The sequence below is a fragment of the Oncorhynchus gorbuscha genome, linkage group LG02 (assembly GCF_021184085.1).
Source record: "Oncorhynchus gorbuscha isolate QuinsamMale2020 ecotype Even-year linkage group LG02, OgorEven_v1.0, whole genome shotgun sequence".
Taxonomy (NCBI): Eukaryota; Metazoa; Chordata; class Actinopteri; order Salmoniformes; family Salmonidae; genus Oncorhynchus; species Oncorhynchus gorbuscha.
Window position 1 is genome coordinate 20,676,373 of NC_060174.1, and position 27,133 is coordinate 20,703,505.

The window sequence follows — 27,133 nt, forward strand, 5'->3', positions numbered from 1 at the left end:
CATTTAAGAGGAAAGAAAACAAGACCAGGAGGGAGCAGACAGGACAGAGAGAACATGACAATACGAAACAATGGTCAGTCACGTAAACATTAGGAACAGGGCGCACGAGAGAGCGCATCAACAATCACGTTTTCAGTCCCCGGATGTGCCTCACATCGAGATGGAATGATTGTAAAAATAAACACCATCGCATTATCCTCTGGTTTGGACACATCATGGACCTCAAAAAAGTGGGGGGTTATGGTCGGTGTAGACCACAATAGGTACTACCCCGACCCGACATACACTTCGAAGTGTTGTAGCGCCCAAATGAGTGCTAGCGCTTCCTTTTCAATAACCGAATAGTTCAACTGATAATCGTTAAACTTTTTAGAAAAGAAACTAACAGGCCTCTCAATCCCAGACACATCTGCTTGCAGCAAAACTGCACCTGCCCCCACATGACTAGCATCCACCTGCAAGGTAAATGACAAATCCATGCGAGGAGCAGCCAGCACTGGAGTTGAGGTAAGCAACCTCTTTGAATCTTCAAAAGCGTGTTGACAACGAGTAGACCAAACGTAAACAGCCTTAGCTTTCAGCATATCTGTCAAGGGAGCGACCACAGTAGAGAAGTTATTACAAAAACTACGGTAATAACCAATCATGCCCAAGAAACGCATCAGTTCCTTTTTAGTAGTTGGTGGTGGAAAAGCATCAATAGCCACCACTTTAGCCCGAACAGGACGCACTTCACCCTGCCCAACCACTTTTCCAAGGTATGTAACGGTCGCCTGAGCAAACTCACATTTTGCCAGATTGATTGCGAGGCGACCCGCAGCCAGACGTTCAAACAAGGCTTGAATACGGGACAGATGTTCTTCCCAAGTATCTGCATAGATCACTACATCGTCCAAATAAACAGCGCACCCGGTCAGACCGGCGACAACCCTGTTCATAAGTCGCTGAAAAGTGGCAGGTGCATTGCGCAGACCGAAACTCATAACTGAATACGAGTACAGACCAAAGGGTGTAATAAAGGCAGAGATTTCACGTGCCCTACTCGTCAGTGGCACCTGCCAATAGCCTTTTAACAGGTCAAATTTGCTCACAAACTTAGCTGCACCGACTTGATCTACACAGTCCTCCATCCGAGGAAGAGGAAATGAATCTGGCTTTGTGACACTGTTTACCTTACGGTAGTCCGTACAAAAACGGTTTGTTCCATCCGGTTTACTGACCAAGATACAGGGAGAAGCCCAACTGGAGAAAGAATGCTCTGCTATCTTACTCTCCAGCATGTACTTGACCTCAGCATCCAGACAACGTAGTTTCTCTGAAGAAACTCTATAGAACCGCTGACGAATGGGGTCAGCACCTCCAATGTCAATATCATGTTCTATTAAGTTTGTACGTGTAGGTGTATCAGAAAATAAACCTGGAAATCTCTGAATCAGACCAACCATCTCTTTCCGCTCATCAACAGGTAGGTGAGTGAGAAGACTGTCTAAAATATCCAGTGTTTCTGAATTTTTCAATCTACCCTGCAATATACAATCGTCAGGACCAGGAACATCTTCCTCCTCATGCACAGATCTAGCACGACAAGAACCCAAGGAAACAACGGTATCAGCCAAAAGAACAGGTTTACCGTCCTCTGTAGAATCCCACTGTTCAGTCTCAGAGGAACGTGCATAATAGGGTTTTAACAGATTTACATGGCACAGCTGGTGTGCTTTCCTCCGTTCTGGAGTGGCAACTAGATAATTTTGCTCAGTGTACTGGCGCACCACTGTATATGGACCTTGAAACTTGGCTTGAAAAGGAGAACCAACAATTGGCAGCAGAGCAAGAACCTGGTCACCTGGACTAAAGTGACGAGGCTCAGTTCGGCGATCAAATATGCCCTTCATCCTCTCCTGTGAAGATGATAACTTCTCTTTAGCCATTTCACCAGCGGCATACAGCCGTCGCCGGAAATCACACACATACGAACACAGGGACTGAGGAGGCTCGGGAGACTTCCAGTCATCCTGGAGAACAGATAAAAGTCCACGCACCCTATGTCCAAACACAAGGTCATTTGGACTGAAACCTGTGCTCTCCTGTGAAACTTCCCTAGCGGCTAACAGTAACCAAGGCAACCCCTCCTCCCAATCCTTATCCATCTCAGTACAATAAGCTCTCAACAAAGACTTAAGTGTTTGATGGAAACGTTCCAGTGCTCCTTGACTTTGCGCGTGATAGGCGCTAGACACATTGTGTTTAATATGGAGCTGTTGAAGAACCTGACCAAACAGATTAGAGGTCAAATTAGATCCTTGATCACTCTGAATGACCTTAGGGATTCCAAACAATGAGAGAAACTGAGTCAAAGCTTTTAACACCGATTTAGTCGTGATAGATCGGAGAGGATAGGCAGCAGGAAACCTAGTGGTCTGACACATAACAGTGAACAGGTAACTGCTACCCTTTTTAGAACGAGGCAGAGGACCCAGACAGTCAATAATCAGATACTCAAAAGGTTGGCTGAGTACAGGAATAGGAAAAAATGGTACTGGTTTAATAGCTTGATTAGGCTTACCAGTAAATTGACAGGTGTGACAAGTTTTGATAAAATCAGAAACATCCCTCTTTAATCTAGGCCAAAAGAAATGTCTTAATATGCGATTGTAGGTTTTCCTCACCCCCATATGTCCAGCAACGTCACTGTGAGAAGTTTCCAACACCAACTCACGAAGCTTAACTGGTACAACAACCTGACTAATTGCCTCCCCCAGAAAAACACTATCATGAGACACCCACTTTCTCATCAGGACATCCTCTTGGAGAAAATAGCCATGGGCGACATCTCCCAACTGTTCTATAGGCACAATTTGATCACGCAACTCTTCCAACGTGCGGTCATCCCGTTGAGCATTGATTAGATCTGAGCGGGTTACAGATAACGGGATAACAGGGAAAACAGTGACATACTTTGTATTATTAGCATTAGTCGGCGCAGTGACTAGTTCGCCACGGCTCATAGAACGTGTCACTGCACACGCAGAGAACACCTCTGGGAAACTCTGTACACTCTCATCAGGAATCCCAACAAATGACGGCTTAGTGGAAACCACTAGAGATGGAAACACGACTGGCCATACATGCTCACCTGCTAAGTTATTCCCAAGGATAACGTCGATACCCTCAATAGGCAACGAAGGACGCACCCCCACAACAACTTCACCCTTCACCAGCCCACAATCCAACATCAGTTTATGCAATGGAACTGACAGAGTGTTCAAACCTATTCCCCTAATTAGAACACTATTCCCCGAATCAGTCTCAGCAGAAAAGGGTAACACAGACTCCAACACAAATGATTCAGAGGCACCTGTGTCTCTCAGGATCTTCACTGGCACTAGGTCTTTACTTCCTAACATAGACACAAAACCTTCTGTAATGAAAGGTAAATAGTCTGGATCAATATGGACTTTCACATTCTCCTGGGCCTGAGGAAATGAGTCAAGAATGAACTGATGTGGAACAGGTGCAGCTAACGCAGCAGGTTTAGATTTAGCGTAAGCACCCTTTGACCTGAGAAGTGGACATTCGTTTTTCCAATGACCTGAACCTTGACAGTAGTGACACTCCTGCCCAAAGTCAGCCTTACCATGGGAGTCAGGTTCAACCCTAGTTGAATAGAACTCTGCCCGAGAACCAAAGTATCTCGGTGAGCGAAGCCCAAATCTATCCGAACGCCCCACTCTTTCCGAATACGGGGTTTTGCAAAGACACTTTTGTGAGTCAACACATACTCGTCCGCCAAAACCGCAGCTTCAGCAACATTCTTTACTTTCTGTTCATTAATATAAGTGGCAATACGATCAGGAATTGTGTCCTTAAATTGCTCTAACATAATCAGATCACACAGCCCTTGGAAAGTCACAACTGCAGAGGCAGAACACCAGCGATTAAACTGTAAAGATAACTGTCGCGCAAACTCAACATGAGTCTGGTTATCGTCCCTTTTTAAAGTTCTAAATCGTTGGCGGTAAGCCTCAGGGACCAATTCATAAATCTGTAACACAGCTGTTTTAACTTTATCATAACTGGCACTGTCGTGTACACTAAGAGCTGAATATGCTTCCTGCGCTTTACCAGTCAGCACACACTGCAACATTAAAGTGCGGTCAGAATCAGGCCAACTCCTAGCGTCAGCAACCCGCTCAAACAATGAAAAGAATGTCTCGGGGTCCCTTTCATTAAACCGAGGCAATAACCGCAAGTTCCCAACAATATCAAATGTCTCTGGGGCACGACCAAAAGCGGAACTACCCCTAGGTAAATCTGGGTCACCTTCCCAAAACAAACTCTCCCCTGAGATCTTTCCTTCCCTAACCAACTCTATACGTTCTTGTTGCAACTTGATTTTAGCACGCTCCATATCTTGTTTAAATGCCAATTCCTTTTCATATTTCACACGATCATGCTCTAGCTTCTCACGATCATGCTGCCGATCATGCTCTAGCTTCTCACGATCATGCTCTAGCTGTAACAAAAGCAGTTCTTTCTGCTGTTCAAAAAGAAGGCTACTAGGACTAACCGATGGAATGGCCATTGTAACGTTATGGGAGACAACAAATCCTCAGCAGAGGCTGGCCCGGTGGTAACTTCAAGAATACCACTCTCCATCAGATTGGCTTTCAATATCAACCTAATAGAATTCTTTAGACGTTTATCACTAATCTCAACCTTGTAGTGTTCCGCGACCTTCAACAGCTGTTCTTTAGTACCTAAATCTAACAATTCCTCTGATGGAGAGCGAATGAACTTATCTACATAAGACGCCATAATCACACACAAAAAAATTCTCGCTCTTCCCTTCTGCTGAGCACACCAGAACACAACCCGAGAATTGACAATCACCCTGAGCACCACAGAAGAGAGATGAGATATGGAGCTTCCCCAAAACCTACAATAACTCAACCCTAGTCTTCGTGCAGATTTGCGGTGGGAATTTACGCACTGTAGCCCGCTGGCAAGGAAATAGAACTCCCCAGCATGCTGGCAAATTCCACCAAGCCACGGATGTGCCCCGAGACAACTGCTCAGTCCACAGACACCACACAAAAATAACAAACATTAACCATGCCCAACATATTCCAAAAAATGAAACACGTCGCTAAACCTATCAGGGGAAAAAGGCTATAGCTCCGGGTAGCAAGTTCCACTACCCTACCCAAATCTCCCACCGAGGTACACAGCAGATTACTCACTTCAGACTGACGTCCCAACAGAAAGTAGAACAAGAGTTCAGGCTAGGCAGGGCCTGGAAACTAACCATTATACTCTCTCCAACGCAGCACACAAACCAAACAACAAAGGCAACCAATACTGGGCCGATCACACTCAAACACCATATTCAAACTAAACACGTACCTCCACGGTCTCCCAAACCAATAGTTCAAAGATCCCGGATGAGCCCCCACTTGTCACGAACCGGCTCAAAGCCCGTAACAAAGGGAGACAACGTGGAGATAAGGAGTAACAAAAGATATATTTATTAACTAAAGCAACTAAGGAAAATATCCAATGGTGTGTGTAATCAGTAGTCCGTAGTGTAAGTGAGTGTTTTGCATGCATGAATGTGATAATGCAGGGTGTTGAAAGGTGCCAAAGCACACAAACAAAAGGCCACCAAGAACCACACCACAATCTACAACAGGTGTCTGCATGGAGAGAGTCTCTTCCATGAATGTTGAAGAGGTCTATTTATCCTGGGAGACACCTGGCCCAGGTGTTTCCCATGTAGCTGACGACCCTCTCAACTCTGCCCACCGGCATCCTAATAAGGAAACAAGAACAAAGACAGAATACGGCAGACAGAGTGGGAGGGTCGTCACAACTGTCACACCCTGATCTGGTTCACCTGTCCTTGTGATTGTCTCAACCCCCTTTAGGTGTCGTTTATTACCCCGGTGTATATATTCCTGTGTTTCCTGTCTCTCTGTGCCAGATCGCCAAGTCAACCAGCGGTTTTCCTTGCTCCTTTTCCCCCAGTCTCTGTTTGTTTCTAGTCCTCCTGATTTTGACCCTTGCCTGTCCTGACTCCGAACCTGCCTGCCTGACCACTACCTGTTCTGACTACCAGCCTGCCTATCCCCTTGTAGTGTTTTGAACTCGGATCTGGTTTCTGACCCCTGCCTGGCCTGACTGCGAGACTGCCTATCGTCTGGTACTGTTTGACCTGTTTTATGAACTCTCGCCTGTCCTCGACCTGCCTTTGCCTACTCCCTTTATAATAAATATTGGAGCTCTACCATCTGCCTCCTGTGTCTGCATTTGGGTCTCGCCTTGTGCCCTTATACTGACCAATAGAATAGGTCAACTTTTGTAATATAGCTGACGAAATGTAAATGTGGTCAGTTCTAACATCTTCAATATGCGCCTCAATTCTATAAGAAAGACATGCGCCATTGCATCCCAGATGTGTCTGTATGCCTTTGAGAACCCGATCACGTGACGGGCATTGGCTAATAAGAATTTAGATATCTAAGAGAGCAATGTGAGTGAGGTGCTTCAGAGCAGGGCAAATTATTTGTATTTATTTTATTCAAGTTTTTACAAAAGTAGTCCACTTGGCCTTTACAACTCCCGTATTAGTGGACCGATATAGCCTTCTGCAGATCAGGAAATTTTCTTCTCACAAAAGTAGTGCACTGGGCCTTTATCACTCCTGGCCCCAAAATAAATAAATCTGAACCAAACATAGTCGCCTGTTATTGGTTCAGATTTGGTCCGGACATGACCAAAAATCTATGTCCGTGGACGTTGAAATTTGTATTTATTTATTTATCCATTATTTTACCAGGTAAATTGACTGAGAACACATTCTCATTTGCAGCAATGACCTGGGGAATAGTTACAGGGGAGAGGAGGGGGTGAATGAGCCAATTGTAAACTAGGGATTATTAGGTGACCATGATGGTTTGAGGGCCAGATTGGGAATTTAACCCTGGTGTCCTGGCTTAACACCCATACTCTTACAATAAGTGCCATGGGATCTTAAATGACCTCAGAGAGTCAGGACACCCGTTTAACGTCCCATCCAAAAGATGGCACCCTACACAGGGCAGTGTCCCCAATCACTGCCCTGGGGCATTGGGATATTTTTTTAGACCAGAGGAAATAGTGCCTCCTACTGGCCCTCCAACACCACTTACAGCAGAATCTGGTCTCCCATCCAGGAACTGACCAGGACCAACCCTGCTTAGCTTCAGAAGCAAGCCAGTGGTATGTAGGGTGGTATGCTGCTGTCAAATCAAGGCTGATCAGGACTGCACCAAATATGAACCAAACAGAGACGTCTGTGTTTGGGCCAAATGGAGACTGGTCCAAACCGGACCAAAAACCAAAGTCTGTGGACCAGGAAATCAAGGCCGGTCTGGACTGCACCCCCCAAAAAAGACTAGTCCAGACAGGACCAAAATAACATACAAAAGACGTTGTCAGTGCTTACTTGGGTGTAGTCTACCTTGTAGGCCTGCAATGGAACTTTATGAATGCCCATCCATGTGTTAGGCTCAACATTTGTAAAACAGGCTGTTGCATTGGCTTTATTAGCCCTGATTCATGTGACTAATCCATTTTAGGCATTTAAGCTCTGATTATCAGCTACCCAACGTTATCAGGAGTTATCCTGAGTTATCCTGAGTTATCAGGAGTTATCCTGAGTAATCAGGAGTTATCAGGAGTTATCCTGAGTTATCCGGAGTTATCCTGAGTTATCCTGAGTTATCAGGAGTTATCCTGAGTAATCAGGAGTTATCCTGAGTTATCCTGAGTTATCAGGAGTTATCCTGAGTTATCCTGAGTTATCCTGAGTTATCAGGAGTTATCCTGAGCCTATTTGCAATGTGTTTACATGTTGGGAAATGCACAAGTATTTTATTTTTTCGCTATGATCAGCTCCTCAAAAATGTATGGATACAAACTTGAACCCACTGATCATGGTAAAATAAGGTTAAATACATGTATTTTTTAAAGATTTAACCCACGGGGTGAAACTATGGACAGCAGTTGTCCAGGCATCATCCATTCCATATTGTCCATTTTACTTTGACTTCTCCTGTTTTAAGGATATGTTACTGTTAAGATGTCAGCACATTCATTTTGATTGGGCACCATTTAGGTGAGGCTATTTGATCGGAGAAACCTGCATGATGTAAAAAGTGTCTGTCTCATTACATTGTTAGGCTACAGAAAAAGGCCACATACATCTGCTACATGATTTATGTTAGATCATTATTTTGACGGAAAGTTGGTGGAGTGAGGCAGTGATGGAGCTCTCCAACAGTACCCTGGAGAGGTGCACTGGGAATGGACAAGCTAAATATTTTGTGCCCGCCTTTGAGGAAGTAGGTACTGCTTATCACAGGGCGGCATCAGCACGCACCTAAAAATCCCATATGCCACTGGTTGAGAGAAATTGTCATTGTTTTGGCACAGAATTATGTGCATTTGTATGTTGTTGGAGGTAAGTCTTGGTCAGTTTCTCAGAAAATGCTACCCTCTTCAGTCTGCCACTATAGGCGGTTGCCTAATCCTGCTTAATGAGAAGGCCGGCCTTTGACTGTATTAGCGGATTGATATAGCCGTCTGCAGTGCGGGGTACATTTTTTTGTCACAAAAGTAGTGCAGCCTCAGCTCCAAGTGATTTTAATTTTGGAAATCTGTTCCAAATAATTCCCACAATAGAGAGATATTGTGATCTTATACAAATGTAAGCAAAGTTTGAAATGATGTTTTATTCAAATATGATATGTTTAGTCTTCTTGAGGTAATTTTGCAGTCTACAAATTATTTGTAGTTATGTTCTGGCCCCCTGACCATCCTCTCAAGAAAAAGTGTGTGTGTGTGAGAGAGAGAAAAAGCTTGTCGAGCAACTCGTATTTCATTTTTTAAAGTGCATTCTTCTATAATGTATTTTTTAAACTGAGTTCTTCATCAACTACTCCACTGATATCAAGGAGAAGGCATTCTTTTCTCATGGCAACCTTTTGTTTATCAAATGAGCAGACTACAGTGAGACAGGAAAACAACTAGGGTTATTATTCATAGACCACGTATCCAAGGACACTACACCCTGTCCCCCCACAAGGAGACAATTCAATTCACAAAGGAAGTTTTGGAAAATAAGCTGTAACTTTAAATGTCAGGCTTTATACATTTCTATTCCCAACCCAAAGGAAACAAAATCAATCAACTTTATGAGTATTTATAGAATAATTCCAAACAAACTAAAATAAACCAAATTGTTCTTACTCCTATAGTCAAGTAGGTGATTCACAGTTGGTACAGATCCACAATGTTCCAAGGCCACTCTTCCTCTATAGACATTCACAGGCCTCAACAACAATAGAGACTAATTCAGGCCATCTGTCTGTCTAATATAGTGTCCGTTTGTGTAATTTACGTGCTGTAATCACTCGAGTAAAAATACATGGAGACGTGATGAAGTGGGGTCTTTCAGTAACTAATAAACAAGTGTACGAAGGGGAAGTAAATCACTATGGGAGTTGCCCATACATGCAACCTTACATCATCAACTCAACTCTACAATGATCTGCTCATGTGCAGTGCAAGTCCCTGACATACAGTAAATTAATGTATTGCAATTCAGTGACATGAAAGCAAAAGTAGGTCTCACAAAAAACTATTCAGAATAAGGATTACCCCATATTTGAATTCTAGGACATCAATGTGCACATGCCTTGCTCTTGGTAGAGATAAACCACATAAGCATTGAGCCTTTGTCACACAATCTGCTGTTTAGTGCTTTACAAATTGGGATTAATTATGTTGAGGTGGATCACTGTGAATAGTGCACAATGTTTGGGCTGACTACTAGGGTCTATTCCATGGATCAATTGCAATATCATAAGAAAACCTCTAAAGAGTAGGAAGATTCCAAGTGCAACAAGATAATCAAGTGTACATGTACAGTGATGTCTACAAGCTTTGGTCCTTCCAGGGTTAAATGTTTGGAGGAGGTGGAGAAGCATGCATAAGGGGACCCCAGATGCAGTCCATCACTTGACACACAAGGTTCAATTGCTACAGTAATGTTAATGGCTGCACGCCTCTACAGAAGCACAATCATTTAGATCAAAGGTGAGCAAGGTCACCTCTGTAACTCAGCGAAACTCAAGCCAAAAAGACTCAAACTCGACACACTACACCGAGAACATCACAGCAGGAAAAGTGATTCGGTACCTACATTTTCTCTTCCCAAGAAGAGGAGAAGAGTTGGGCTGAATTCTTAATAGTTCATGTTATTGTACGGTCAGTTGTCTTCAAGGCCTAATGGCCGGGCAACAGGGGAGCAGCATATAGAGCGGAGCACGGCTCCCAAGATCAGGCCTGGATTACAACTGCTAATGCCTCCCAGTTTATTTCCATCACGTGGGCTGCAATTTACCCAGCGTGGCTGGAGGGAATCACCACCTGGAGGTGTGGGGATGGAAGTGGGGGGATAATCTGTTATAACCACATCATAGCTTTGATATAGGTAAGGATAACTGGTTTCCATTATGTAGCCTACTATTAATGCAATTCATTCACCACATGATGTCTCAGCCAGAGAGAGGGGTAAAGGTACTTTGTCAATATTAGAGATTTGAGGCATTTTGAAAGCGGATTAGATGGAGGGCATTGACCACAGCTCCCATTATATGTGGTGCAGGTCATGGGAAATACCAGTAGGCTCCCATGGGTGGTATTCCTCATCCCAGAAGTCAACTCTGTCTTGTAGGGTGACTCATGTTCAAGTCTATTTTTCACATGCAAAAGTACAGTGAAATGCTTAACTATCAAGCCCTACCCAGCAGTGCAGTATTCAATATCAAAAAGTATAACTAATTACAAAATAAGAATTCAATAAAAAACACGACAAATAAGAAATAAGAGAGGAAGCTAGATACAGGGTCAGTGCCAGAACTAAATTTACAATGTGCAGGGATACTGGAGTATTGAGGTACACAGTGGGGAGAACAAGTATTTGATAACACTGCCGATTTTGCAGGTTTCCTACTTACAAAGCATGTAAAGGTCTGTAATTTGTTTTATCATAGGTACACTTCAACTGTGAGAGACGGAATCTAAAACAAAAATCCAGAAAATCACATTGTATGATTTTTAAGCAATTAATTTGCATTTTATTGCATGACATAAGTATTTGATACATAGAACAACTGATTGCCCACCTCAACAACAGCCCCTTCACATTACACTCCATGCAGTTTGGCTTCAGAGCGAAACACTCCACAGAAACGGCCAACTGCTTTCTTCTGGAAAATGTGAAGTCCAAGATGGACAAAGGGGGTGCTGTTGGGGCTGTGTTTCTGGACCTAAGGAAGGCTTTTGATACGGTTAACCATGAGATTCTCATCACAAAATTGTCCAAGTTCAACTTTTCCCCTGATGCCTTGAGATGGATGAAATCATACCTTGAAGGCAGAACTCAGTGTGTCAGAGTGAGCAATGAGCTGTCGCCCACTCGTAGCTATGATGTGGGCGTGCCCCAAGGGTCAATACTGGGGCCCCTCCTGTTCAGCCTGTACATTAATGATCTGCCTTCTGTCTGTACTGGGTCTGAAGTTCAAATGTATGCAGATGATACAGTGATATATGTGCATGCAAAGAGCAAACAACAAGCTGCACAAGAACTCACTACTGTAATGGTCCAGGTTACAAAGTGGCTCAGTGACTCGTGTTTGCATCTCAATGTGAAAAAAACTGTTTGCATGTTCTTCACAAAGAGGGCAACAGATGCAACTGAGCCAGATGTCTATGTGTCAGGGGAGAAGCTCCAGGTGGTATCCGATTTTAAGTACCTTGGCATCATACTTGATTCCAACCTCTCTTTTAAAAAGCATGTGAAAAAGGTAATTCAAATAACCAAATTCAACCTAGCTAATTTCCGATTTATACGAAATTGTTTGACTACAGAGGTAGCAAAACTGTACTTCAATTCTATGATACTCCCCACTTAACATACTGCTTGACTAGTTGGGCCCAAGCTTGCTGTACAACATTAAAACCTATTCAGTCTGTCTACAAACAGGCTCTCAAAGTGCTTGATAGGAAGCCCAATAGCCATCATCATTGTCACATCCTTAGAAAGCATGAGCTCTTGAGTTGGGAAAATCTTGTGCAATACACCGACGCATGTCTTGTATTCAAGATCCTAAATGGCCTGGCTCCCCCTCCACTCAATATTTTTGTTAAACAGAAAACCCAGACATATGGCAGCAGATCCACAAGGTCTGCCATGAGAGGTGACTGTATAGTTCCCCTAAGGAAAAGCACCTTTAGTAAATCTGCATTCTCTGTGAGAGCTTCCCATGTCTGGAATACACTGCCATCAGACACACATAACTGCACCACATATCACACTTTCACAAAATGCTTGAAGACCTGGCTAAAGGTCAATCAGATTTGTGAACATGGTCCCTAGCTGTGTGTTGCCGCTTTCCATGTTGTCTGTTGTCTGTAGCTTGTGAGGTGTGGAAACACTTTGTTGCTTTTATGAATTTTGTTTTGCTGCTTTTTGTTCTATGTTGCTCTGTCTGTATGCTATGTCTTGCTTGTCCTATGTTGCTATGCCTTGCTTGTTCTATGGTGCTATTGTCTATATTGTAATTGTTTTTAATAACCTGCCCAGGGACTGCGGTTGAAAATTAGCCGGCTGGCTAAAACCGGCACTTTTACTGAAATGTTGATTAATGTGCACTGTCCCTGTAAAAATAAACTAAACTAAACTAAACTAAACATCAGAAAAGCAGAACTTAATTTTTGGTACAAAAACCTTTGTTTGCAATTACGGAGATCATACGTTTCCTGTAGTTCTTGACCAGGTTTGCACACACTGCAGCAGGTATTTTGGCCCACTCCTCCATACAGACCTTCTCCAGATCCTTCAGGTTTCGGGGCTGTCGCTGGAAAATACGAACTTTCAGCTCCCTCCAAAGATTTTCTATTGGGTTCAGGTCTGGAGACTTACTAGGCCACTCCAGGACCTTGAGATGCTTCTTACGGAGCCACTCCTTAGTTGCCCTGGCTGTGTGTTTCGGGTCATTGTCATGCTGGAAGACCCAGCCACGACCCATCTTCAATGCTCTTACTGAGGGAAGGAGGTTGTTGGCCAAGATCTCGCGATACATACATACTGTGCAGTCGTCCTGTCCCCTTTGCAGAAAAGCATCCCCAAAGAATGATGTGTCCACCTCCATGCTTCACGGTTGGGATGGTGTTCTTGGGGTTGTACTCATCCTTCTTGGTTTAGACCAAGAAGCTCTATTTTTGTCTCATCAGACCTTCTGCCATTCCTCCTCTAGATCATCCAGATGGTCATTGGCAAACTTCAGACGGCCCTAGACATGCGCTGGCTTGAGCAGTGGGACCTTGCGTGCGCTGCAGGACTTTAATCCATGACAGCGTAGTGTGTTACTAATGGTTTTCTTTGAGACTGTGGTCCCAGCTCTCTGCAGGTCATTGACCAGGTCCTGCCGTGTAGTTCTGGGCTGATCCCTCACCTTCCTCATGATCATTAATGCCCCATGAGGTGAGATCTTGCATGGAGCCCCAGACCGAGGGTGATTGACCGTCATCTTGAACTTCTTCCATTTTCTAAGAATTGCGCCAACAGTTGTTGCATTCTCACCAAGCTGCTTGCCTACTGTCCTGTAGCCCATCCCAGCCTTGTGCAGGTTTACAATTTTATCCCTGATGTCCTTACACAGCTCCCTGGTCTTGGCCAATGTGGAGAGGTTGGAGTCTGTTTGATTGAGTGTGTGTCTTTTATACAGGTAACGAGTTCAAACAGGTACAGTTAATACAGGTAATGAGTGGAGAACAGGAGGGCTTCTTAAAGAAAAACTATGTGAGAGCCGGAATTCTTACTGGTTGGTAGGTGTTCAATCCGGGCGCATTTCATTCGGCCGTGAAAATACTGCCCCGTCACCAAGAAGTTTTAAAGTCAGGACAGCGGAGTCCCTGCCCATCTTTCGAAAACGTCTGAAACCCTACCTCTTTTGAAGAGAATCTTAAATAACTCTCACGGCACACCCGCCCCCATGCAGTTGCCATACCAGACGGTCATACAAGTCAGGATGCGCTCGATGGTGCAGCTGTAAAAGTTCCTATGGATCTGAGGGGCCATGCCAAATTGTTTCAGCTTCCTGAGGGAGAAAAGGCACTGCCATGCCTACTTCATGGCTGTGCTGGTGTGAGAGGAACATGATAAGTCCTCAATGATGTGGACACCGACGCTCTCGAACCCTCTCCACTGTGGCCCGTCGATGTGGATGGGGTGTGCACCCACCCCTGTTCCCTGTAGACCACAATCAGCTCCTTGGTCTTGCTGACGTTAAGGGAGAGGTTGTTGTCCTGGCATCACACTGACAGGTCTTTGACATCCTCCCTATCGTCTTTCGCACCACCGTTGGTGATCAAGCCTAACACCGTCATGTCATCAGGAAACTTAATTATGGAGTTGTGCGTGGCCACACAGTCGTGGGTGAATAAGGAGTACAGGAGGGGACTAAGCACACACCCCTGAGGAGAACCCATTTTGAGGGTCAGCGTGGCGGATGTGTTGTTGCCTAATCTTACCACCTGTGGTCGGCCCGTGAGGAAGTCCAGGATCCCGTTGCAGATGGAGGTGTTCAGTCAGAAGGTCCCGAGCTTGATGACGTGCTTGGAGGGCACCATGGTGTTGAACGCTGAGCTGTAGTTGATGAACAGCATCCTCACATAGGTATTCCTCTTTTCTTGGTGGGAGCGGACAGTGTGGACTGCAACTGAGATTAAGTCGTCTGTGGATCTGTTGGTGCAATATGCAAATTGGAGTGGGGCACGGGTGTCTGGGATGATGCAGATGATGTGTGCCTTGACCAGAGTGCTACAGGGCGGTAGTCATTGTGGCAGGATGTCTTGGAGGTTTTGGGAACAGGAAGGATGGTAGTCAATTGGAAATTGTCAATAACACTATCAGTTCAGTTCCTGTTAAGATAAAATGGCATCTAGCAGTTTTAGGACGTTGCAGGTGCTTATAGTGCATGTGGTAATATTTACAAAAAATGGTACTGTTTGAGTCCAAAAATGACATTCAGAAGTTGCAGATAGAAATGACAAAATTTTAAAATAAAGAACAATAGCAATGAGGAGCAACCAAAAGGCTACAAAAGACAAAACACCTATAAAGCCCAGTGTTGTGAATGAGATAGATGTTCTCAGATAGTTTTCCTGTGAATCACTCTTCATGTTCAAACCATCTCAAAATGGATTGAATTACTCAATTATTTTACGTGAGATAATTTGGATATGAATGCTAATATTGACTTGCATTGGATTTGTGAGACCAATGCTAAAAAGTTAAAATTTGAAACAGTGGCCAGGTAAACTAAACCAAAGCATGGGTTGCTGTCATACCTTGTTCATAGAATGCTACAAGGTAAGGAAACCAATATATAATTTTGGAATTTGGTTGAACTATCCATTTAACATTGAGGGGGGGGGATTACATTTTTTAACACCTAATAGCAAGAACATCACCGTCAAGTGGTCAGGACCTGGTAATATCAGAATGTAGGAAGGGACATAAACCTACAACTTCTATGACTAATTGTCTGAACAGGAGGGAATATAATAGCAAATTCACTGAGAATGTATTACATAGGATGAAGAAACAATACTCCGAGCTGTACTACTTGTCAAAGGTAGAGAATGTATTGTATACTAGTTGTTGGGTTGGGATTTGTGTGGGGTGTGGGTTATACGTGGGTGGCTTTTGAAAATTTCTTTGAAACCCTCATGTCTTACTCATGTAAATGTTGGTCCAAATTGGATGTTATGTACTATATATGTACTATATTTATTGAATATTATATGAATCCTATCATTTAAAAAATGTCCAATTTGGGTGCAATCAATTAGCTTAATTTCTCAGAGATCAAATTATATTTCAACAAAATATTGTTGCAGGAATGCTAATCTTACCCGTTTCTAACTACAGAAACAATTTCAGAGCAGTCGGAGATGGTGGGTGTCATGGCTTGCTGAAATGACATTGAACGACCCACTACACTCGTATACAAAAAAGGTTCCAAAAGGGTTCTTTGTCTCTCCACATAGGAGAACCCTTTAGGTTTTAGGTAGAACCCTTTTGGGGTCCATGTAGAACCTTCTATGGAAAGTGTTCTAGGATGTCCCTTGTGGGAATCTGTACCTATACAGTGCATTCGAAAAGCATACAGATGCCAATGCAGGAGTGGCTTCGGGACAGTCTCTGAATGTCATTGAGTGGCCCAGCCAGAGCTTGGACTTGAACCCAATTGAACCTCTCTGGAGAGACCTGAAAATAGCTGTGCAGCGATGCTCCCCATCCAAACTGACAGAGCTTGAGAGGATCTGCAGAGAAGAATGCTTGTAACATGATACCCAAGAAGACTCAAGGCTGTAATTGCTGCCAAATGTGTTTCAACAAAGTACTGAGTATGTAAATGTGATATTTTAGTTTTTGATTTGTAATCAATTTGATATTGTGTGTAGATTTAATTAGGGAAAAAAAACAATTTAATACATGTTAGAATAATGCTGTAATGTAACAATGTGGAAAAAAATCAAGTGGTCTGTATACTTTCCAAATGCGCTGTGTATGACATGCGCAGACTGGGCTAGTAAACATCCTGACACTAGGGCCTTGTCGTGCCTCCTTATTTTAGATAATACTACATGGTGTCAGAGTGGTTTTAATAATGACAAAAATGTGAAGGACTTAACATGTAAATCATAAATCCATGCTGACAGACTGTTTCATAGCAAGGAGGGCATATTTTTGGAGATAAACAGCGCACATCATCATTGGTCTTAGCTAACGAGTGAGGATTAGGTTACTGCTAGCAACATCTTACAAGAGGAAGAAACTGTCGGGATTTCAGGGTTGTCAACTCCAAGTTCAATGGGCACTCTCATGAACATGAACAGGCCAGTGGCTAGTGCTGACGGATTTCGCATTAGCCCCACAATAATTTTGATTGTATGTTCATTCAAAACTGGCCAAAATGGGTCAGGCGCTTTGAGAAGTTTCAGACTTAAACATGGCAAATCTGGCATTTCAAGTTAATACACTGATTTCCTCTATAGGTGATGAAGCTGGGGATTTATTAAATGTTTCATTGTTGACTGAGGAAGAGAAACTTAACTACAGTGCAAGTAAAGACGTATGAAACGCATTTCGTAGGGAGACACAACATTATGTTTAAGAGAGGTAGGTTTAATGTGTGCAGAAGCAGGGTGAAACAGCTGGCAGATTTATCACAGCTGTTCAGAAGCTAGCAGAACATAGTCAGTTTGGCGCACTCAGGGAAGAACTGATCCAAGATCGGATTGTATATCAGAGAGACGTCAACTTACCAGCACAATTTAACAGCATAACCAGCACTACGACCAGGAATATGACTTTCCCAAAGTGGATCCTTTGTCTGCACCTCCGAAGGCATTTGAACTGATTCCAGAGGTCAACCCAAAACAACACTGTCGGAGGAGAGGGTGCTGGAGCAGTCTTCTAGTGAAGCTTCGGATGCGCGCACACCACCCACCGCTTCTGAGTATATTACTTGCTAATGTCCAGTCCCTAGTTAAAAAAAGTCGATGAAATTAGGGAAAGAGTTGCTTTCCAAAGAGAGATCCGGGATTGTAACATATTCTGTTTCACAGAGACATGGCTAGCTGGGGACATGCTGTCGGAGTCTGTACAGCCAACGGGATGTTCTCCTATAGGCAGAAACTAAAACAGGAAGTGCCCGGTCTATCTAACCCCGGTCTGACCAATCGGATTTCTCGCTTCAAGATTGCTTCAATCACGTGGATTGGGATAAGTTCCGGGTAGCCTCAGACAACAACATTGACGTATGCGCTAATTCGGTGAGCGAGTTTATAAGGAAGTGTATAGGAGATGTTGTACCCACTGTGACTAATAAAACCTTCACTAACCAGAAACCGTGGATTAATGGCAACATTCGCACAAAACTGAAAGCACGTACCACCGCATTTAATCATGGCAAGGCGACTGGAAACATGGCCGAAAACAAACAGTGTAGTTATTCCCTCCGTAAAGCAATCAAACAAGCAAAGCGTCAGTATAGAGACACAGTGGAGTCTCAATTCAACGGCTAAAACACGAGACATATGTGGCAGGGTCTACAGACAATCACGGATTCCAAAAAGAAAACCAGCCCCGTCGCAGATATCGACGTCTTGCTCCCAGACAATTTAAACAGCTCCTTTGAGCGCTTTGAAGACAATATAGTCTATAATCCACCGACACGGCCCGCTACTAAAGACTGATGGGCTCTCCTTCCCCATGGCCGACATGAGTAAAACATTTTAACCTGTTAACCCTCACAAGGCTGCCGGCCCAGACGGCATCACTAGCCTCAGAGCATGCGCAAACCAGCTGGCTGGTGTGTTTAAGGACATATTAATATAATAATAATATATGCTATTTAGCAGACGCTTTTATCCAAAGCGACTTACAGTCATGTGTGCATACATTCTACGTATGGGTGGTCCCGGGAATCAAACCCACTACCTTGGCGTTACAAGCGCCATGCTCTACCAAATGAGCTACAGAAGGACCATGCCCTATCCTAGTCTGCCGTCCCAACATGCTTCAAGATGGCAACCATTGTTCATGTTCCCAAGAAAGCTAAGGTAACTGAACTAAATTACTATTGCCCCGTAACACTCACTTCTAGACAAACTCCTATTTTCTTACCGCCCCAATAGGTCCACAGACAATGCAATCGCCATCAAACTGCACACTGCTCTATCCCATCTGGACAAGAGGAATACCTATGTAAGAATGCTATTTATTGACTACAGCTCGGCATTCAACACCATAGTACCCTCCAAACTCATCATTAAGCTCGAGACCCTGGGTCTCGACCCCGCCCTGTACAACCGGGTCCTGGACTTCTTGACGGTCCGCTCCCAGATGGTGAAGGTAGGAAACAACATCTCCACTCCGCTGATCCTCAACACTGGAACGAAGTCTGGAGTCAGGAAAATAACCTCTCACTCAATGTCAGCAAAACAAAAGAGATGATGGTGGACTACCTGTTCACCCCTATTTACATTGACGGGACAGCAATGGAGAAGGTGGAAAGTTCCTCGGTGTACATATCACCGACAAAATAAAATGGTCCGTGCACACAGATAGTGTGGTGAAGAAGGCACAACAGCTTCTCTTCAACCTCACGAGGCTGAAAAATGTGGCTTGTCACTGGAAACCCTCACTAACGTTTACCAGTGCACAATTGAGCACATCCTGTCGGACTGTATCACCGCCTGGTACGGCAACTATACCGCCCACAACCGCAAAGCTCTCCAGAGGGTGGTGTGGTCTGCACAACACATCACTCGGGGCAAACTACCTGCCCTCCAGGACACCTACACCACCCGATGTCACAGGAAGGAAAAAAGGATCATCAAGGACAATAACCGCCTGAGCCACTGCCTGTTCACCCCGCTACCATCCAGAAGGCGAGGTCAGTATAGGTGCATCAAAGCTGGGACAGAGAGTTTTAAAAACATCTCGAGGCCATCAGATTAGTAAACAGCCACCACTAGCATAGAGAGGCGGCTGCCTACCTACAGACTTGATTTCATTGGCCACTTTAATAAATGGAACACTCGTCACTTGAATCATGTTTACATATCTCGCATTACTCATCTCATATGTCTATACTGTATCCTTCACTATCTATTCTACTCTCCATACAACTCTCCTTCCATGTCCTCCAACTGCTCTTAAATGTAGGGAAAACTAAATACATGCTATTCAACCGATCCCTGCCCGCACCTGCTCGCCCGTCCAGCATCACTACTCTGGACGGCTCTGACTTAGAATACGTGGACAACTACAAATACCTAGGTGTCTGGTTAGACTGTAAACTCTCCTTCCAGACTTACATTAAGCATCTCCAATCTAAAATTCAATCTAGAATTGGCTTCCTAAATCTCAACAAAGCATCCTTCACTCATGCTGCCAAACATACCCTCGAAAAACTGACCATCCTACCGATCCTTGACTTCGGTGATGTCATCTATAAAATAGCCTCCAACACTCTACTCAACAAACTGGATGTAGTCTATCACAGTGCCATCCGTTTTGTCACCAAAGCCCCTTACACTACCCACCATTGCAACCTGTACAATCTCGTTGGTTGGCCCTCGCTTCATACTCGTCACCAAACCCACTGGCTACAGGTTATCTACAAGTCTCTGCTAGGTAAAGCCCCGCCTTATTTCAGCTCACTGGTCACCATAGCAGCACCCACTCGTTGCACGCGCTCCAGCAGGTATATGGTCACCCCCAAAGCCAATTCCTCCTTTGGTCGTCTTTCCTTCCAGTTCTCTGCTGCCAATGACTGGAACGGACTGAAAAAATCTCTGAAGCTGGAGACTCATGTCTCCCTCACTAGTTTTAAGCACCAGCTGTCAGAGCAGCTCACAGATCTCTGCATCTGTACATAGATGGAATGTTTACAGATTGGCTATCTACCTACCTCATCCCCATACAGTATATTTATTTATTTATCTTGCTCCTTTGCACCCTAGTATCTCTACTTGCACATTAATATTTTGCACATCTACCATTCCAGTGTTTAATTGCTATATTATAATTACTTTGCCACCATGGCCTATTTATTGCCTTAACTCCCCTATCTTAGCTCATTTGCACTCACTGTATATAGACTTTGTTTTATTTTGTTCTACTGTATTATTGACTATGTTTTTTTTATTCCATGTGTAACTGTTGTTGTATGTGTGGAATTGCTATGCTTTTTCTTGGCCAAGTCGCAGTTGCAAATGAGAACTTGTTCTCAACTAGCCTACCTGGTTAAATAAAGGTGAAATAAAATAAATAAATAAAATTCTTTGCTAGCTATTGCATCTTAGCCGCTCTGTCACTGCTCATCCGTATATTTTATACTTATATATTTTCATCCCAGTCCTTTACGAGATTGTGTGTATTAGGTTTTGTTGTGGAATTTGATAGATATTACCTGTTAGATACTGCTGCACTGTCAGCATAAAATGCATAAGCATTTCACTAGATTTGCAATAACATCTGCATGTGACCAATACAATTTTGATTTGATTTAGTGAACAGTTTCTGAACAGTTACAGTTGGATTCACAGCTTACCTTGTCCAAAGCTGTAAACCAGGTTAGGCAGAGTGAGACAGTAAAAAAACAGCAGCCGATGCTGTGCATTAGCAGCTCTATGTAGAGTGAAGAGAGGGAGGAAATACATGCGTTTTCATACCGTGCTAAAACAACTGAGGGGAGCAGAGACAGATGTGGAGAAAACAATCACAGACAGTCCCAGTAGCCAGTTCAAATCAAAATCGAATCACATTTATTTATATAGCCCTTCGTACATCAGCTGATATCTCAAAGTGCTGTACAGAAACCCAGCCTAAAACCCCAAACAGCAAGCAATGCAGGTGTAGAAGCACGGAATGTTCAAGCATTTGTCGCAAATGTGGGAAATCCCCTTTCCAGAGCTGGAAAGATTGCCTAGCAAAGATGAGCAATGCAGGAAATGTCACAAGAGAGGACACTTTTCATCGGTCTGTCAATCAAAGCAAATGCATGAGTTCTCAGAGGAGGAACAGCAGTTACAGTAGGTCAGCTAATTCTGGGGGAAGTAGGGGGGGGGGATGCTGGCTGGCACTCCGACATTAAACTGTAGTAATTTCAACCAGACACAGGTGTAGCAGTGACATCAATCCCCACTAGGCTGTATAGCTACAGTAGAGATGGCTTGCTACAAACAAAAAACTGTACCGGCCCAACAATAAGATATTATCAGTGGTAAGGCAGATTGTGTGTAAACTGGAGAGTAAATAGAAGTGCCATCCAGCCTGTATTCGTCATTGACTCTCTGGCCAGACCGCTGCCGGGGCTGCCAGCAATTGAAGCATTGCAACTCATTGAGAGAGTGAGTGAACTGGAGGACCCAGGGGAGGTTTTCAAAAATAAATTCCCAAAAGTGATTTCTGGCCTAGGAAGGCTAGAAGGTGACTACAAAATCCACCTGAAGGAGGATACAGTCCCCTATGCCCTTATCACTTTGGAAGGATGGAAGAAATTGGGTCTGTGTCTAAAATAGAGAATCCCACTGATTGGTGTGCAGGGATGGTGGTGGTCCCAAAAGCCAATGGGGACATTGCTAACTTGAATGAGGCACTGCAGAGAGAGACACATCTTACCATCAGCTGAGAAGTCACTGGCTTAGTTGGATGGTTCACAGGTCTTCACAAAGCTGGATGCCCGCTCAGGCTTCTGGCAGATACCCCTGTCACCAGAGAGTAGGGCGCTCCCACCGTTTGGCCGGTACGGTTTCAACGTTTTGCCATTTGGAATCGCTCCCGGTCCTGAGCATTTCCAAAGACGCATGTCCCAGCTGTTGGATGGGCTGAGGGGCATCATAGTGCACGTGGACGGCGTGCTCATGTGCAGACGGGACAGAGCAGAACATGATGAAAGACTGGCCTGACACTCAATGAAAAATGCCCCTTTGCACAGTCAAACGTCTTGTTCTTGGAAACACAATATCAGTGCAGCTGGAAAAGAGCCGGACCCAGAGAAAATCAGCACTATCACAGACATGCCCATCCCCCAGAACGTGGCTGGAGTCAGGACCTTCTTAGGCATGGCCACATATGTGAGTAACTTTCAGACACAACCAAACCCCTGAGAGACTGACTAGCCAAAGAGAATGACTCAGAATGACTCAAAGAGAATGACATGCAACAGACAGCATTTGACAAAATCAGAGGACACCTGGCCTCACAGAGAGTGCTGGCCCAGTAGGCGCCCCCATGCTAAGACAAATGTGTCAGCAGAGGCACCATCCTTTGGGCTAGGGGCGGTCCTCACATAGATGCAGGACAACATGGAGTGGTGTCCAATAACATACATCTCACAAAGCTTATCTGACACAGAGCAAAGGCATGCACAAGTGGAGAAGAAGGCGATGGCTATCACATGGGCATGTGAAATGCTCAGGCAATAGTTAATTGGCCTTCAGCTTACAGCAGAGACTGACCACAAACCACTGTTGGCTTTGTTAGGGACAAAAGCACTGGACGACTTGCCTCCCACAGTTCTGCGCTTCCGCCTCAGATTGCTGAGGTTCACCTACAAGATGGTGTATGTGCCAGGGAAGGCACTGAACACAGCAGATGCACTCTCCAGGGGCCCAGTTAAACATCCATTAACAGAGGAGAAGCAATGTCTAGAGGGTGAGGTACAGGTGTCTGTTCATGGAGTAAGAGACAGCATACCTGTGTCTCAGACCAAACTGCAGCAGATTGCAGAGGAGCAACAGCGAGACCATCTGCCTCAGCTTCTGAAGCCCTATTGGGTGCACCAAAGTGACTTCCACCGTAATGGAGACCTACTCATGAACAGTCAATGGATAGTTATCCCAGAGACTCTACAACCAGAAATGCTAAACGGAGTATATGAGGATACATGAGGATATCCAAATGCAGACTGAGGGCTCTACAGTTGGTGTGGTGGCTTGGTCTAAGTACTCAGATTGCCAAGCTGGTGGCCCAGTGTGAGGTGTGTGCAAAATGTCAACCTTATCATCCTGAACCAATGATGGCAACTGAGCTGCCAAAACGGCCATGGCAAAAGGTAGGGGCAGATATGTTCTCTTGGATTAGATTACTATTCACGATACATTGAAATAGCAAAGACACCCATAACCACATCAGCTGGTGTTATCAATGGATTAAAGTCATTTTTTTCCAGGCAAGGGGTAGCTGAGGTCCTGGTTGCTTTTTCTGTATAATATGACTTCGCACATGTGACCAGTAGCCCCTACCATACACAGAGAAGTGTCAAGGCAGAGAGGGCTGTGAAAACAGTCAAGGGACTGCTGAAAAAGAACAAGGATCTGTATAGGGCTATGTTTGCTTACAGAGTCACACCACTGCATCATGGACATAAGTCTACCCTCCCCATTGCCTGTCTCACCGGCTCAGGTTAACAAGCTCGCCCAAAAAGTGATGTGAAGCCACCAGAGTGGCTGAAAGACTATGTTATGTGAATATAATACATACTGTTGAGGGGACCATTCCCAGCAAAAAATAAAGATTTGACCTAAGTTAATGCATAGTTCAGCCTGTGTAATTTCATGTTTTCATGGTGTTTCAGAATGGGAAGTAGCATGTTAAAGAAAATAATACTTGTTTCAAAACTGCATTTCAGTTATGCTTCAGTGATTATGCATGTTGAATTCTTGTTCATCAGAGAGGGGAAGATGTAGTAAGATGTCCCTTGTTTTCGTGTGCGTAAAAACAGTGATCACCTATTACATGAGCTTCCACATTCACTACAGAAGTGGAAAAGATGGAAAAACGTTTATTTTCTCTGTAAATTATCACAGCTGGAAGATACATTTAAAAGAGACGCAAGTGAACAAGCTTAAATCTGCTCCATCTCCAACAAACAAATCAATAAATCTATAAGAACCACGGGTCTTAACCATGAATGACCCAAGATGCTACCAAACTTTAAGTAAAGTTGACTACCGACAAACGTAAGTAGAATATAATGTTGCCAATGTCTTTTGTGTAATCTGGTAAGCATGAGCTTGAATATTCCCTGTCGGTTTGGCATGGGTGGATTTCAGATATGTTAGCACACATCCTAAACTCTTCCTCTTCTCTCAACATAGTGTTGCAACATGTGTTCCAGACAATGGGGGGCACTAGCGGTTTCCCATTGACTTATTATTGGGTAATTCCAATATGACCAGATTTAAGTGGTTCTACCTAGACATGAACTAAAAACATGCCTCCCTGTTACGTCACATGAAAATCGAAATTTGTCATAACACATTCAGCTTTAGAGTCATGTGTCAATCATAGAGCCATCGTCATTGGTCCGACCATGTTGTCCACACAGAGTAGACGGCTGTGACCCTTTCTAACGCCGGAGAGTGCAGTTAAGGTAAATCACTGGTTTTCCAGACAGCCTGCGCTATAAGCCGGATTGTTGCACAGGTTATGGCAGTTGAACAGCTCAGAGACAACTGGTTTAGCTTCCCATGCCTCAGACTCTCTCCATAGGGAGCTACTAATTCAAGTGAGATTTCAGTTCCTTGCATGTTGAATTTTACAATGTTGGCATAGCCCTTTGCTGTAGTCAATGACCAAAAGCAACCTCTTTGGCGTCATGGGAGGAAAGTAAAAAAATATGTCAAACAGTTTTGTTATATTTCTGTCTTCTGACATGTATATAAAGTGTAATATTAGGATGTAATACATTTAAACTCTATATCTGATATGGTACAGGTTTCATCTTTTTTTAGGCCATAGACATGTGTGAGGTGTATATTTTTGTTTCAAAGTAGATTTGTATAAGATTACCAATAATCACTCTGTGTGAACCTTGACCCAGTAAAAAGTTAAAGTATCTTTCTGGGGTTTAATTTAGTGTTTATAAGTGTTTCCCTTTCAAATTGTTCTCTGGGAAAGAGAATACAGTCAGTGTTGTTTGGGGATTCACCCTATTATAGTATATGATATAGTCAGACGTATACAGGTCTGCTAAGCATGACACTACCAAACCAAATTTAACTGTAGCGCAATAGCCTCTGGGACAGTGATTTCGACATAGATTCTTAGCACCTTACATTGTGCCGTTGGTCCGCTCATGTTTCATTTAAGACACTAACAGTGATTACCATCCTCCCACATAAGCCCCCAATTTACACTGACAAAAGAGGATACCACGTGTCCTTACCGTTTGCCCGGCTTATCCAGACTCGTCTGTGTGTCTAACTTTTCTCTTGACTTCCAGGTGAGAACTGCATGGGATCAATAATGGCCAATACTCCTCCGTCTTCCGCTCAGGCGAGGCAGAGTAGAGGAGAGAGGTGTATCAACTCTCCCTTCAGTCCAGTAATAAAGCAGTCAGAAAGTAGCGGCGTTAGCCTTTAGGACTACCAGGCTGCTGAGTTTGTGCATCTGCTGAAGACCATTGTCACACGTCCAGAGGTTCCGCTGGTGGAGGAAGATGCCCAGAGTCCCCATAGTCTTTACTTCAGGTGTTCAGAGTGACTTATCAAAGCCTAGGTGTTAGGGCAGATACAGAGCTTTTTTTAGTAAGGGTATGAAACACAACGTCTGTTAGTAGTGTAGAGTTGTTTCCTCCAGATGATTCTACCTCCTTCACACACAGCCAGACTGCCAGGTATGCTGAAGGAGACCTGCCAGACTTTCAGAGAGAGAATCTGCCCTAGAAATCCAGCAACTCTTATGGCAATAAACAATCAGCCCACAGCTTAATAATTTGTAAATCAACATAAATTGTCTAGAAATCTCCTGCAGTGTGTTGAGTAAATGGAACGTTATTTACGCAGTACTGAAATATTTTAAAATCTCATGAGAGTACGTTTTATACTCCAAGATCCAGATGAGTTCGATCAGTCTGTCCATTTCCCTGCGTTTAGAACACAACACTCTCTGAACAAGATAAGACGTTCCAAGACGGAGCCATTCACCCCACAGATTCCTTCAATGCGAGTTAATTACAGCTCTGTCCTCACAGAGTAAGAGAGAGAGAGTGACTCCAGCCTTAATCTAAATTACACAATAATTTGCGAATCCCGGTCCTGTAGCGATGGAAGTTTCAGAGATACTGAGTGTCCCGACTAAGTAAGTGCGCCGCTGATTGTAAGCACGGCAGCTGCTACCTGTCATCCACAGAGAAAGAGAAACAGGCAGACACTGAAATAATGTTCCTTCTGCAACTTCAAAGTAATCTCTTCTGTTGGTGTACAGTGTAGTGTAGTAGACTATTCTGCTTTTCGTAAGCCTGCTTGTGTCAGAGAGCCCAGCTTTACACTGCTAAGGTATGGAGGGATGGGAGCGCAGGATGAACAGAGGGGGGAGCTAAGTGGAAGAAGGGGGTGAGGGATTGAATAGCTTCATCACTCTTTCGCCCCCTTTCTCCGCCTCCTAGTTTCCTCCCCTCCCCTTTAAGACATAAATACATTCAAATACACACACGCATGCACG

General features: G+C 44.0%; 1 protein-coding gene across 1 annotated transcript in view; it reads right to left on the reverse strand.

Moving 5' to 3' along the window:
- Positions 1-26,910, reverse strand: part of LOC123991668 (neurturin-like) — a 49,932-nt gene extending 23,022 nt beyond the window's left edge. Inside the window, exon 1 of the mRNA XM_046293320.1 lies at positions 25,857-26,910. The gene's annotated coding sequence lies outside the window, so the exon portion shown is untranslated. The remainder of the gene's footprint in view (positions 1-25,856) is intronic.
- Between the last annotated feature and the right edge of the window lie 223 nt (positions 26,911-27,133).